Source organism: Ischnura elegans, chromosome 12, assembly GCF_921293095.1.
Source record: "Ischnura elegans chromosome 12, ioIscEleg1.1, whole genome shotgun sequence".
Taxonomy (NCBI): domain Eukaryota; kingdom Metazoa; phylum Arthropoda; class Insecta; order Odonata; family Coenagrionidae; genus Ischnura; species Ischnura elegans.
The window spans coordinates 13,263,311-13,279,136 of NC_060257.1; the positions used below are offsets into that span (position 1 = coordinate 13,263,311).

The window sequence follows — 15,826 nt, forward strand, 5'->3', positions numbered from 1 at the left end:
ATCTGAACATAATGAAAAAAAAAACACTCTCCTTGTCAAGAAAAAGCCACGTAAATCGGAAAAAATCTTTTCAAAAGAGCTATTCGAATGATTAAAGAGACGCTGTTAGTCTATCTCCGTCCCTGGGACTAATTCCTCACTTTCGCCCGAAAGCTCTCCAAAATTGATCGCGGGAATTCTGCGTTCGCAATACACAATAATGCCTCCGATTAGAAACCAAGTCTGCGACGAATAAATTATTCAAGCCCTCGGCGGCACGGGCACATTTTCCCCTTAAGCAGGAGGGGACGTCCTAGTAGGAGGCTTCCGATGATATATGTTTCGGGTTTTATTCGGAGAGAAGTTGAAGGTAGCAAGGCGGAGATTGGAGCGGAGAGAAAGGGTGTTTTTCCCTTGAGACAGAAAAGGGGTGCCGGCCCTGAAAATTGATGCCCGGAATGATTCTGGTTTGCTTTAGGGCCCTGAAGGCAATGAGTAGCGACCATTCCCCTAGCTACTAAGTACGAGTGGAAATTATCATGAAAAGAAGCAACCAGCAGGACTCATAAACCTATAAAATCAAAGTTTGGGTGTGAATATTGTTACGGCAGCAGTCGTATGATAGCCATTGTTTCAAATGTGAAGCCCAAACGCAGTGGTGTGGAGTCGAAAAAAATAATGGACAACTTAGAAGATTCCGACCACCTTCAGGATATAATTAAAATTTGCTCGTTCCACAATAATTTATATACTTGCGACTGGTTTCTTTGCCACCTTCTGGTACTGTTTACGAAAGAGCAATGACACCTACCAGTTTTCTAAACATTATTTCATAACATTTATTGTGGAAGCCGCAACGTTTCATTCTTACCTGATAGTCATGAAGGAGTTTCATCAATTAATGCCTCAAACAATTGCATTTGTCCACTGTTTTCAACTCGAAGAAGCATCATTAATATCATGAAACAAGCTGAACTTACAAGTAAAGTAAATGGCAATAGATGTAAACCATCAGCAAAGGATTTCAAAACCGTTAAATTCATTTAATTTTAGAGAAATACAGTATGTCTCGAGGAAAGAGGACAAAAACTATATATTCTTTGATATCTGACATCGTTTTTGAAGGAATATCTTACGGTTATGTTGCTACGAATTTAATGGACACATATTCACGCAGAACTAACTAATAGGCTTAATTAGGTAATAAGAGTTAGATGTGACATACTAGAAATTAAATTCGAATAATTGGATATTATCGTCCAATACTACCAAAGGCTTACTAAAGCCGAAAAATAACGGAATACCCTGATGTTCGACATAATTAATGAAAAACAGGGTTTTAAGCACATAAAATACAAAATTATCTTCGTAGATTTTTATATTCATTCATATAAATATCAATAGGAAAACATTTTACCGGAATGGGATTCGAACTCCTGACCTTTGGAAATAGAGGTGATTGCGCAGACCACTATGCCATCCATTCGTTCTTCTCCATCCATTTAAGTTCTTCCATTCATATATTTAACGTTCACCTAGATTGCAATTATTGTTTTTATCCATGCCACCGCGAGCCGCAATGTCTCACGATGTGACTGATAACGTTACTCTACCTTTTATTAATTTACCCAACTAATATTTTTGGCAAGCCAATCCCCTTACCAGAATACTATTGAGCACGATCTCGAGTAATCGATTTTATTCAATCCACACGCATACCGAGCCAAAAGTCTATGAGATATTGAGAGATCTCTAACGCTTAGAAAAGTATTTGCACATGAGTATGACACCTGAAAAAATACCTGAAAAATTATAGTCAGTAGAAATCGGCAATCAACACCTGGGTGATTTTCACCTATTTACCAATAAAAGGGTTGAAACAGCCGGAGCTACCGGAAATTCTCACGCAAACGAATGTTTGATGATTAAATTATTAATTATTATTAAATAATCAATGAAACGTTTTATACTAGTTTGCATCATATGATACGTTAAATTTCTATTTTAAAATGTTTACTGAATTTTTATCAGTGCTTGGTGACTGTTGTTCATTTTTAGTCTAGAGTTAGCCCTAGGACGGGAAATTCAGAAATAATGTTTTCCATGCTGGCAACAAAAAAAAAGTTACCCATTTCGTTGAAAGCTATGCGGTGTAAAAACTGCCACAAATGTGATTAATAGACCACTTTACGAGCCACTAAAGACTCGAAAGCTGGCGAGAAGAGGCCAAGATAATTTTAGATATTACGAGTTTTAGGGATACTAAAGGGAGGAGCTTGCTTTGATCTTCAGAAGAAAAGGAAATGACAAGAAAATGCTTAACGCAAAAAATGATACAAAAAGTATGTTTATATATTGCTATTTATCTTAGATTTAGTTCATATCCACAGTCAGAAATGTACAATTTAATACTTTACAGCATATTCTCTTTATTTGTTACCACAATTTAGTTCAGGCTCTTCATATAAACACCATCACAAGAGTTCTTAATAATGACTCTAAACAATCATGGTCAACCAAAGCAAAAACAGTGTACAATTTCACAAATAATTAAATGCTGTCTACTAGTTCCAACGGCTTATAGACATTATGAAGACAAATTCAGTACAAGTATCCAAGGTTATTTTAAGCATATGAGTAATACTGGATAGCTAACACTTCAATATGGACTTTTCATAAAAATGTCATGGTTTTAAGTAGAAAAAGTGATGCAGTAAAAAAAATCAGTCGCAGAGTATCCTTGTATTAAATTCATTGATAAATATATTTTTCTTATTCTTGCATAAATTACTACCTATACTTGACCATATTTCTCATATAACTTTTTCAATGGACTATTTTAAATTGCCTTTTGCGATAGATGCCGTGATGCTTCTATTCCACTGGGGGCTAGCTCGTGATTTACCCTCGAAGTGGTTTTCATTTATCATAAGTTTTTTGTTATTTATTGCAAAACAGTTAAAGAATGGATAATAACCAAGCCAGCGGCAGAAAACTGCCATATTCGGTAGAAGGTGCATACAATTAAGTAGCTAATAGAATGTGATTTTCAATCTCGAATTTCCACATAGGCATATCAAGTAGGTCTCACCATTTTTTTAAAATAGTAACTATGTTTCAGGAGAGTTTCCTCTGGCTCAAAAGGCACCATGGCGACAAAGAAAGATGATATAAAAAAAGGTATTGTCAAGGAAGATAATTATTTCAAAAATCTATAAAAGAAATCTATTAAAAAATCCGTTCAATTGAAATAAAACAAGAATGCCAACCTCATGTTTCCAAGAGAGACATGCCTCAATATTGCTTAACGATAACTCTAAAGGTTATGCAAGAGGAAGATCTATTCCATCCCATTATAAGTTGATTTGTTGCCACTTCGGTCACATTTAAATCAGTTTTTAAAAATTTCGGTGCCTCGGCAAAGAGTGCAGAGGGATACATTTTTTTCAAAATATTGCGGTATTTTATTCGCAATTGCGAGGAATAGCGACATTTTGCAGCATGAAAATGCTTGCAATTGCAAGGAATATCGTAGAAAGGTAAGGATTTCGATGAATCACATCTTCACGAATATAAATTTCGGCTAAAACCCCATGCGTAGCGCATTTATCTCCGTGAAACTCGGATCACTCTGCCCGCCAGCGACGCGAAAGGCGACTCTTGTAACTACTCGGTGGGTCACGACGCATGTAGAGGTCACCATTTGTTAAAAAAACTCGCTTTTGCTGGCCTGGGGCTTATTCTGGTCACTCTGCAATTTCTTAAAATTTTTGTTTAAACCCTCTTACGCAAACCAAACCTCCCTCCGTAGTAACCCTATGACAAAACACTTTATCACCCACCATTATTGAGACAATTATTCAAAAAATAGTGAGTTTACGCGATTTGGTAAAACTTTTAGCGCTCCGACCGGTCTGAAAGTTGGTATCTAGACGTATCGCGTGGTATAGATTCGAAAAATGAAATTTTTGACAAATCGATTTTTTGGCCCCAATTATCCCCAAAAAGTAGACTGTAATGTATAGAAAATTTATTGTTTCCAAAATTTTTCCAAGGGTTACAGACGATTTTTAAGGGGGTTGATTCTATGAACCCCAAAAAGTTGTACGAATCAGTCAGTCAGGGGTCGGAAGTGGGTTTTATAGTATTTGGTACTTCCGCGAACTCGGCATTGGAATTGAGTTGACTGGTGTTTTAGCTGCATCGATGACTATCCTGGAGGAGCGTCTCCCGAAAGTGAATTACAATATAAATAAAAGAAGATGCAAATATATTCAAACAAAAATACACCTTAGCTTTCTTCTCCCATAGTAATACCATCTCCGCAAAATAATGTCAAATTTTTATCGAAGTTGCGCATAAATTTTCCTAAATCAAGCTCTATTTCGGAAATTTATTTCACTCTTAGCCAAGCCTTTGGCACATAGACAGTCAGTCAGTGGAGGGAAGAAGGTTTTATGAAACTTACTTGGATTATTCTTTCCAAATTCTTCTTAAGAATTCGAGACATCCAACCCATCTGACATAGAGAAAATATACCATAGACTCTCATGGGTAAAATTTCTGGATGTAGTTTAATCCGGTCTGACAAAAGGCTTGTATTTCATACCGCAGAACCCTTCGCTAAAGGGAAATGGAAATTCATACCTTCAGGTGGTTACAATGGCTCCCAGTCGTTCCGTTCGTATTTTCGCGGCTTAATATTCGCGCTTTTCCCTGAACCTCCCGACTAATTCTTCCGGGATTACCAAAAGGGTTGCTCCCAAAAGGCTTTCGATTGCTTCAAAGGCTAACCCACCCTCGCTGACTGCGGAATCGCGGATTACATAATTTTTGACCTGGTATTCTCATCTTGTGATTTTCTCATCACACACAGAATCTCATTAAGACTCTGATTGGACTCTCCATCACCTTGCCAGATATCGCTTTAATGAACTTTCCGCACAATGGAAACGCTATTACCGATACTATTGGAAGTCGCTGATTACCTAACTTGATTAAAACGATATTTTTTTTGTACGGAGGATCCATAGTGCTCAATTTATTGACAACCTCCGCAATATATTTAATTTAAGTAAAAAAGTAAATAGTATTTTGCAATAAACAGGGTAGCTATTAAAAATATATCAATTTCGAAGAATTTTCAAACGCTACGAGTAATAGTCATTGTACAGGCATTTTACAGGGCTATAGACGTAACTACTTCAATTGTTACCTACTATTCCGACAATGCTATATTAAAAAAATGTAGCTTATTGGCTACAAAACTAATAAAGTACAGAGGATTTAAATATAAGTTATGGTAATATTCTTATACGTGTTTCAGTACCTACTGATAATTTTATGTAAGCTTTGAACATATTTCCAAGTTCAATTATAACAGCTAAAATTGATAGATTAACCACTAATCTAATACTAGCGATCCAAATAGGTTGGCCCTCCTTCTTGGCATTCTAAATTTACTCATACTGGATGGTTTAGTTTTGCTGAATTTTACCACTCTGCATTAATAAACATTTTTATTCTCACATCTCATAGTACTTTCATTTAAGAGCCAAGGATTTCATATCACTTCTTGCGAATTTTTAGATTATATATTACTTGCTGCTTTTTCTGAATTAAAATCAACCAAAATAAAAAAATTAAATCGAATTTTTCCAATATACAGTGTTAAGACTTAAATGTGTTGATTTCAAAGAAGTTTCATATGGTTCGAGCTGTAGACATAGGACAGTGCTATGTGACTTAATAAAATTACAGGTAGCTTTTCAATACCTAAAAGAAAAATTCATAACGATTGTTCAATTGGTTCTGCTGCAGTGGAGAACGTGATCCCCTGAGTGGTTTCATGGTGATGAATACACACGTTCAAGATTGAGAAGAGCAATTGAAAACTTACCTAATATACCTAAAGGGGGTATGCAGTGATTGGGACTATGCAAGGGACTATGCACCCAAAAATGATTGAGTAAAATTAGCATTCGTGAATATGCCGGCAGAAACCGACCCAGGCAAAAAATCTGCCTTAAAACAATTAATCCAATAATCCATCAACGAAATTCATCCAAAAAATACAATAAATGCTATTGCTGAAAATGAGGCTTTGCCTCAAAGACGATTTTACTCAGGAAATTGAGTTTTCATCATGCATAGAGAATGGTAAATAATTGAAAGTTCAAAAAAATCGATAGAGCGTATGCCATAGGCTTTAAGAGATTCTATACATAAGGAAAAGATGAGTACAAAAATTAACGCATCAAGTCCCTTTTCTGATAGCTATACTCAGTTTAATAGATTGAGGCTCATTCGGTAGATCCCTTACATTTACACTAATCGCCCGTGGTATCACATTTCAAATGCCTCAATCCTGAAATCTCTGGTACTGTCATCGCCAATGACTGACTACCACGGGGCAGACACGCCTTTGAGTCTTGATGTTTCTTTTACAAAATTCCAAGTTTAATATATGTGTTGTATAATAGCATTAGAAAATGGGGAAAATCCATATTGCAAATACGCTGTGTACGTTAGCTATATATGCAACGTACTATTCATGAAGTCAATCACCTCATGTAAAACAGGAGAATTGATAGATCCTAAAGGCCGTTTTACACGGGGCAAGGAATTGCGCAGGTTAGAGCTGCATTTATTTCTAAAATGGCGTGGAATCGCGCGAATGCATGAACGAAGTTAGAACAGGGGCTATTTTGCCGTCTCGCATCCACGCATTCTCGCATGTGCTCGAGCAATTCACCGCTTTACACGACGCAATTTTGATTGCATCTTCGCACGTATGTCAGATTGCGCAATTCCGTGCACCGTGTAAAACGGCCTTAAGAGCGTCCAAAGTAAACCAATACCAGCATTAGTCACTGTAAACGTTGAAAGCAGGATCAATCTATTATAAAAAAAAGGGATTACGGACGCATAGACCATAAAGTACCCTGTGATTCGCCACGAAACTTTATTAGAGAGGAATTCAAATCAAGATTCCACGATAAAAGATTGGAAAAAAAGATTACGGAGGCTGTCAAGTGAGTGTTGAAATAAGTGAGATGGAAGGGAAGATTAAACAAATGATGTTCTTGGTGGAGAGAGAGGGCAGGAGAAGATGCTGAGGAAAATTCGAGGAGACTTGCAGGGGGTTGGGAGGGCGGGAAGCATTATTAAGAGTGACAGCGTAATATAGACGCTGATAGAAGGAAGAATAATTGATAAACAAGGAAAAGGGAGACAAAGACTTGAATAAATTAAAACTGAAGCAGTGATTAAAATATTTTTGGAGAGAAAAAAAAAAATGGAACACAATTTAATACTTTTCAGTAGAAGATTTGGAGTGACTATATATCCTGATGTTTATTTCACCAGCGATAAATACTTATAAGAATAAATGCTAAGTCTGTAATGGATATGAGCTAAAAGGGACCGTAATACCCATTTTACATTGTATCTTCAGCGTAATATGCATGCTGCAAAGTGGTTCAGAATCTCAGCAAATATATCTGCATGGTATGAATAAAGTATCGCATTTAAATAATATTTTGTAGGTTTCCTTGAGCGCTATACAGAAATTGAAAGAAAGAAATACACACTAAATATAATAATTTGCGAATACCACGAAATTATTTTACCCATGCAATTTGAAAACACTAAAATCACTTCATCTATCCATATTTACGGCTAAGTTTTAAAAGTTCCAGATGCGGAAGAAGTGCAAAGCATTTTTGTCCCAGTAACATAGGGTCTTACTTAAATTGTTAATACTCTCACCTTTCCCAGTTGAAATAAATAAAAGCCAGAATCGCCGAATTAATATCATTTCCTATGAATAAATGACCGGCAGCGGGCCACGAAATGCCAGTCCATATTCCCAGGAGGAACAAGCGACATACATCCAAATGTCCATTTTGTCAAACAAACACAGACTCACGAATTTTCAGACAAATAGAAAAGAAAATTATCAATTGAATACGGCTTCATTTGAGCCAGATGTAGAGGCTTGGGTTTCATTGCAATGTAAAAATTTCCTGCAAGCACTTAAAAAATATTTCTTCATATTTTATGATGCTGTAATTACAAATACATATGCCCACGAAATTAAACATAAATTGCTTAATATATGAGCAGTTAAGTTTGAGTCTGACATAGCGAATGGGTTCCACTATGATACGGCAAACTCTCGTAAGAAAAGTACGAAACCTTCATTCTATATTAACATGGTGCAAGCATCTATTCTAGAACTCGCGAAAGTACAGAGGAAAATAGGATCTGCGAAATAGTACGTAAAAACAGCTACGGGCATGCACAGAGCGTTGCATATACGCTAAACGAATTTGGCTGGGAACCACTATAGACTCGGAGGCTTCGCTCTATGCTTAGATTGAAAAATAAATTAAGAATATATCTTTCAGAGCAATACGGAGAACATCTTATGAGAACTAAACTATTTTTCCAGGTCCAACAGAAACGAGAAACTCAGAGAGATATATTGCCGAGCGAATAGGTGGTGAAATTCGTTCTCCCGCGAACAATGAAAGACTTCAATAAATGTTTTGTGGAACTTCGTTGAAGCATTTATTTTTTAACAACTGTTGTTAATACACGCGACACCTATTGAGGCAGCTTTCGCGGCAGAACGTAAACGTAGAAGAAAAAATTACTCGATTAGCATGATTTATAACGTGAAATATTTGTCAAAATAACACATTCCGTCCATCTCGTGTCAAAAGATAATAATCACATACGAATCGCACAAATCGCACAAGCATTTTTTTTTGGATTTTGATCAAAGTGATTCCCTTAATGGAGATTTTGGAAGCCGTTACAAAGCAAGGTAACATTCACTCAAAGGATGTCATCATCATGAGAAGGGCATATCCATCGGAATAATAACCTCATCCAAGGTTGCTTTTCCTTTGAGCGAACGCCGTAAATACCTCTTGTCGAGTCGCATTATCCCATTCCACACTGACGCCAGGGGTGACAAGCCAAATACCTTTATAACCCTCATCTTTGCCTTTTTCCTCCTTGCTATGGTTGTCGCTAGGGCGACCATACCGCCGCCATCAAACTGAAATGCCGCTGTATTTCAAGTATTTATATCTTCGCCTATTGGGATGGTAATTTAATGATATGAAATTTTAATACTTTATTGAAAATAGGAATTTTTAATACTATATTGTTACCATTGTTGATGAATTTACTGTGCGCGATCTTCAAAGATATTGATGTAGCAATCGAATAAAATACTTAGAACATCCTAAAATTAGCTTTTTTCTCAAAGTTACCACTTTAAAACTCATTTCAAGCAAGAGTTCCTAAGTCTAGTGCATCCAAATTTAAGCCAGGTTGTAAAAATAAATAAATTTAAAAAGTAAGTTCGGTACATTGTTAAAATCAATAAAAATAAAACAAAATCTAATACATAATTTCAATTAGAACGAGAAAAATTAAAAATACTAGAAAAGGAGAGATTAATATTGCCTTCTACGTTTGATCAGGAAATACATCATACCCCATTGTAAGCAATATTTTGGCACGCGTGCATTCGTACTTCAAAGTATAAATACATATAGTATACGTACGAACATAGCATGAGAGGCCATGTGTATAATTCGTGTAAGTCAGTTACATCCTTACAAAATTATACATTTCTGCAAAACGAGTAATTGATTAATATCCTAGTCACAGACATAAGTTTTTAAATTCCAAAATTATGAAAACGAGTCCCCTCGAATCACAATAATTGAAGCTAAACAAATATAAGTTAGGATAGTGCTTTAGCATTGTTGATTTCTTACAACAAAGTGCTAACGTGATTCAATGCGTCGTATCGACGCCACCTTTCTTCTATTTATACCTATATTTATAATTTTAGTTCTGAATAAATTATTAATGTTCTAGGATATTGATTTTTCACTTAAAATCAGTAAATTAAATTTGTCAAAATTTGAAAAAGTGGCTCAAACCATGGTCGTGGCGCGTGGGTTTCAGTGAGAAAATTTCGAGTGTTACGTGTACCTTTGAAACAATCGTGGACAAAAAACTTAGAAATAAGGCTAAAAATATCTTATTATATATGATGCGCAAATTATGATAGAGTCGTCATGACAGCTCAACATAAAAATGTTTGAATAAATCGGCACACCATTTTGAAGGCGACAGTCCTACCGTCAGGGTGAGGAAAGATTTCAATAATATATTTTCCAGGGATATAAATATCCTGTCTCCGTCAAGGCTTTTTTCCTGTTTCTTACGTGGTATGGAGGTAGATGTTATGTCTCACAGATTGAGGAAATGAAACGGTGACGGCAGCCGTGCGAAATTGCCTTCGTTGGAAATCTGCGTTCATACCCGGAGTGGAGTAGTTTGGAGGAAGGAAATTATCCAGCCACGTGGAATAAATATTGGTTTGAGTGGAGCAAATATCGTTTTCACGATACACCACCAAAGTAAATCCTTCCCGGTTGGAATAACGGGGATTCAGGCGGTGCAAATCATCAAGAGAAACATTTTGATAAATCATGTATTTTCCTATTACGGTATGAAAAAAGACAGACCATTTTCATCCAATATTTAAAGGTATTACGCGGAATAAGCTCGTTAACTGAGACTGAAAATAACATCTCATTTTAAGTACCACGAATTTGGAAGGTAATCGTACGCTTCCTGGAAAATAAAGTCATACCCATTCAGCCATTAGCTTGTAAGGGTAAAATAAGATACCAAAAAAGTTGCAACCCACTTTTCATGATTTGGTGACGTCATACCAGTTCTTATTCAATTACACGTTCAAGGAAAGCATTCCTAGAGTGATAACAAATCGCTCCCACTTGTGTAAAAAACAATGAACCTCGTGAGGCCGTTGCATAGTGCCGAGGAGTATCGAAGAAGCGGTGACATGCTAAACATGAGTTTGTGATGTCATTAACTTATCTGCCGAACGTGGCAAACAATTATTCACTCCGAATAGCTCGGGTTGCGGGTGATAAATCGAAAAACGGAAAATATGGGCAGTTCATCTTTCAAGTTCTGTCACAATTGACAACGAAATAAAATTTGTGAACTATATCATTTCGAATTACTCTTACCGTCTAAACATCTACATAACACCCCGCAAGTCGCCTAAAATGCGTGTGGCAGGGGGTATTAGGATACCAGCCGTTTGACAATAAAACGAATATGCTCTACGGAAATTACGAATAGCATTTATTGAAATTCTTTATGGTTTGGGGGGAAAAATAATTCTAGTTTTATCCGTTCGGCAAAATTTATCGTTATCTTAATGTATCTTCTGTCTGTCTAATATTATGTTTTCATAATCGCTCTTAAAGGTACATATTCTCAATTGATCAAGCAATCTAAGTCCAGCGCAAAGCCTCCGAGTCTCCAGCGTCTCCCAGTCTAATTCGCTTAACACATGCGTGACGCTGTCTCCTCTGCCTTCATGGACTTACCTCTTCAATGCCAAATAAAACTTCTTCTCCTTCATTCCATCTGAAAATCCTATTATCTCCCTTCCTCTCACCTCTTATCAATCTTTCTTCCCTCAAACACGGATTTCAACATCCGCTACCGACTCCATACCCTCTTCAGGTAAACACTATCCCCTCAGTATCTCATTAAGAGCCTTTTTATCCTCACCCACCATGTCCGACACTTCGTAGTTCCTCTGACCTTCTTCCCACTTCACATTATCTAATCTCCTCTACACCCAAGTTTCAAAATATTTTAGTCTAGACACAAAAAATAAATGAAATCGATAAAAAACAAACCAATAACAAAAAAAGGAGAGATCGCAAAAAAGCTAACGAAATTCAAAACGGACGAAAAAATAACAAAAATATTAGATTAAAGACTGTGCATTTGTAGGAAAAGCTAGCTTACGCCCTTAGAAGTGCAAGCATTGGGACTGGATATCTCGTCGAAGAGAAATAAACACCCTAAAATCTTTGGAACCTCCTTCATTATATCTGCACGTGTTCTACCTTTTCATTCGATTATATCCATCATCCAATTTTCCTTCTGTTTTTATTTTGATTCAATCACTAACGATTCGGTTCCTACTGTAAATGCCTTCACTCGTCCTTGTTCCATTGCTTAGCACGACTACCGTTCCCGAGTCCTAACCACCGCTGAGTTGACGTTTCCGGCGCTTTCCTGCCTTCGCATTTGCCGTCGGCTGCGCCCGCCGACAGTCCTTTATTTCCGCCACGCTTTCCGAGGCAATCCACTTTGGCGCCACCTTCCTCCGGCAGACGGGAATCATTGAATTAGCAGACGTCAACCGGTTTGTTGTTTGCAGGCTTCGTCCTATTCCCCACTCCGCACCGCTTGTTCTGCGGGTGGCGTAAGCGGAAAGGGGAAGGAAACTCGCCGAGGTAGGTACGGCAGCCAGAACGCAAGTCTTACACCATTTAATGATGTTTAACATAAGATAAAATCTAAACATAGTCAAAAAATAAAATTTGATCGGAGGATTACTCAAGAAATAAGGAATAAAACTTTTCGAGCAAAGATACCGTTTGACATTAAAAGTAAACTCTTTCCCATACATCACGGTGAGAAATTTACTCGTGTATACTGAGTCGAAATTTGGTGTAAGGAATAAGTCAAGAATTCGCGCCCATTTTTACACTTGTACTTGCTGAGTAAATTTGGTCTAACTCCTTTGACCCTTATATAAAAAAAATGAAGCTAAATGTAGAAATGCATATACTGTGGTCAGGAGTAATCTGAACATGATCAAAGTTTCAAGATAGATGATTCAATTAAGTCGTCCAACTTAATTCCAGCAAGTTTTCCCAACGAAATTTGTTTAAAATCATTTTACGAATCATCTTACACCATATATTTTATCAGGACTATATACATGCTCCCGTTGATTTAATCGTCAATTGCAACTAGAATGATGCTGTCTATCAATTTAATATTCTCAGTAATTTCGAATTATTTCCATCATAGCCTCGAACCACGCAAATTGAAAGCTGGGAAAACAATCACGTAACGATATAACTTGTGCGACTCGAACGGACACCAACTGGAAACATCAACGACACCAACAATTCGGTCATTCTCTTTATCGTGGTGTGCTTATGCTCAGTGAAATGACTCGCGGTTTTACAAAGGTTGTGCGGTTATTTCAACTATTCAGCAGTACTTTCAAGATCGATCCTTCATCTCACATTCGCTATCATTCTCTCCATTATGTCATTTACATTATTTTTCACATTATCACCACTTTTTTGTCACATCATCACCACTCGTGCTTTGTCCTGTATTTCCTGATGAATTACTTTACATTGAGGAACCTTTTACTGAGACAATAAATGAAATTTTTGGAACGAATATGTTACCTTATGTCCTATTACCTGTTTCTTTTAAGTTCCACCGTTTGCGTGGTCACTACCATTTTCCGGTCTTCAACAAGAATCCCTAACCCTGGTGGAGAAAGGAATAGCCACAACAGTCCCGTTATTGGGTTCCTTGTGCATGCATGTGTATTATCCGGTTTTTGGTGGGCATAAGACCATTTGTAAACCACATTTATAACGTTTTTACTCGGGTAATAATGGTTTTTACACGAGATGAAACACGTGTAATACACGGCCTATATGCCAGTTTGCGACCGTTTGTGCTGTACGGGCTTACTTCCAATTAAGTGAAAACGTCGCCGAGGAAAAAGTTGTTTAAGAATTGTGTGTGGAGTGTGTTGTTGCATGGAAACGAAACAAGGATTGTCGGGTAAGCAGAGAGGAAAGTAATCGAGGGTTTTTTTGCAGTGGCGTAGCGAGAGGCGTTTTGGGGGATGAACCCAACAAGAGATCAGAAATATTTTTAAGTTTAAATAATTTTACTTAATTGGATTAATATTAACTGCAGAATAGTGTAAAGATCAATGCAATATCCCTCAAAAAGTCGTAAAACTCACTATTATGAACCATTCACCTAAAACATTTTCCGGGGGAAGGCCCCGCACCGCCCTCTTACGCTGGCGGATATTCCATACCCTTCAGACCTCCCAGTATTAGTTGCGCCAAAAACCCCCCCTAGCCTTAATTCCAAGCTGCGCCCCTGGTTTTGTGATTTGGCGTTATAGCAGAATGTGTACAATAAGTTGGGCAGAGAGAGTGACCGATGAAGTAGTTTGGAGAAAAGTGAAAGATGGAAACTTTAAAAACAAGACGGGATGGATGGATTGGTCATCTACTGTGGCATGAGGGATTGGAGATGGTAATCTTTCAAAGAATGGTGGAGGGTTGAATATGTAGAGGAAGGCGTCGCCTGGAATATTAGAAGCTGATAATGGAGGATATGGGATCTGAATGCTAGACAGAAGGGAAGAGAATGGCTGACAATAGGAGATATCTCTGGCACATCCTAAGAATGAATGGCCGCAAAAGAAGAAGAATATCACATATATATCGTAACATTCCCGACGAATATTATTCTTAATACCTTCATGGGTTTGCCACCGGATAAGGCTGATGGCGGCCGACGTCGTCATCCAGGCTTGCAAGGGATGGTATCCAACTATCACCAACTGATCTCGCTCAAACTTCTCATTGAGAAATAATTCGAAATTTTAAGATTCATTCAAGAGTTTGTGCTCAAGTGTTCAGTGAGCCTCATTTAAAGAGATATTATAGATAGAAAGTAATACTCAAACGCCTAGATTTATGAAACCCACGATATAGAAATACCGCAATATTATGCCAAAAAATACCATAACTGCGTTTTTCATCAAGGCTATCAATAGAAATGAGTCTTCCTTGACGCAAAAGGAGGAAATACCGCCATTACCAACGGTTTATGTGAAGCTACACTTGAAAACTTTATCCTCTACTGATAAACCCTTTTCTGATAATCTCCAAAATATTTACACAATATCAATCATTAGCTGCAGCCGAACGATACAATAAGCTATAGGATGGGACTAGTTTGAGCAAAAAGGGTTGTCAAAATAGGTAGCAATTGAGGGGGTGAGAAGCCAAGGGGTACCAGTGAATTTTTTCTAAACATAGTTACGTACAGATATTGATAGAAAAAATATAAAAATATTTGGTGGCTTACTGGTTCGAGTGAGTCTCTGCTCTGTACTGACATTGAGCGGAAAATAAAATGCACTTCTGAATATCTAGTCGATCTCCTTTGTTTTCTTCACCTAATTTTTGTACCTAAATCTGTTTAGGAAAAAAATCACTTGTACCTCTTGGATTCTAACTCCCTTATATCATCCTTTCTATAAAGAAAGAGTTCATTTTCAATAAATAAGAATGGTGTAGACCAGGACAGGAGGTGAGAAGATAGGGTCGAGAATTTGAGTGCATTGTTTCCGGTACTTACGTACATATGCGTCCTTCACAGCTGAAAGATAATACGCCAATCCTCTTCCATACTATTACTCACGAGAAAATACCCTTTGCGTGCAGGAGTCGAAACCTTTTCGAAGTGAAAGCCGAGAAAAAATCACTCTAGACAGTGTATCGGCGATTTTGACGCGACTCCAATCGTCGGCCATGCGGATAGTGATGATCAATCTCACCCTATTGGTTTCTTCCACTTCAACATCGATAATTACATATTCAAAATTCATTGAAGAAGATTTAGTCGAAAAAATCTAGTTTTAGGAATATTAGGTATAGGCAAGACGCTGGAAAAACCTTAAATGCTTAACACGAGTTGACATGTCTGTGATTGGGCCAGATTGAATTTACTAAAACTTAACCCTCTTAGCACTGAGGCTATTATTATTGGTACTCCAATGTATGTCAGGAAACTCAACTATGACAGAATACCGAAAATAAAATTTGAAGGCGTTGATATTGGTCATTCAAACATGATGAAA

The 15,826-nt window shown here is 37.2% G+C and overlaps 1 protein-coding gene across 4 annotated transcripts in view; it reads right to left on the reverse strand.

Moving 5' to 3' along the window:
• Positions 1 to 15,826, reverse strand: part of LOC124168905 (immunoglobulin superfamily DCC subclass member 3-like) — a 590,362-nt gene that overhangs the window by 232,426 nt on the left and 342,110 nt on the right. The window lies entirely within an intron of this gene.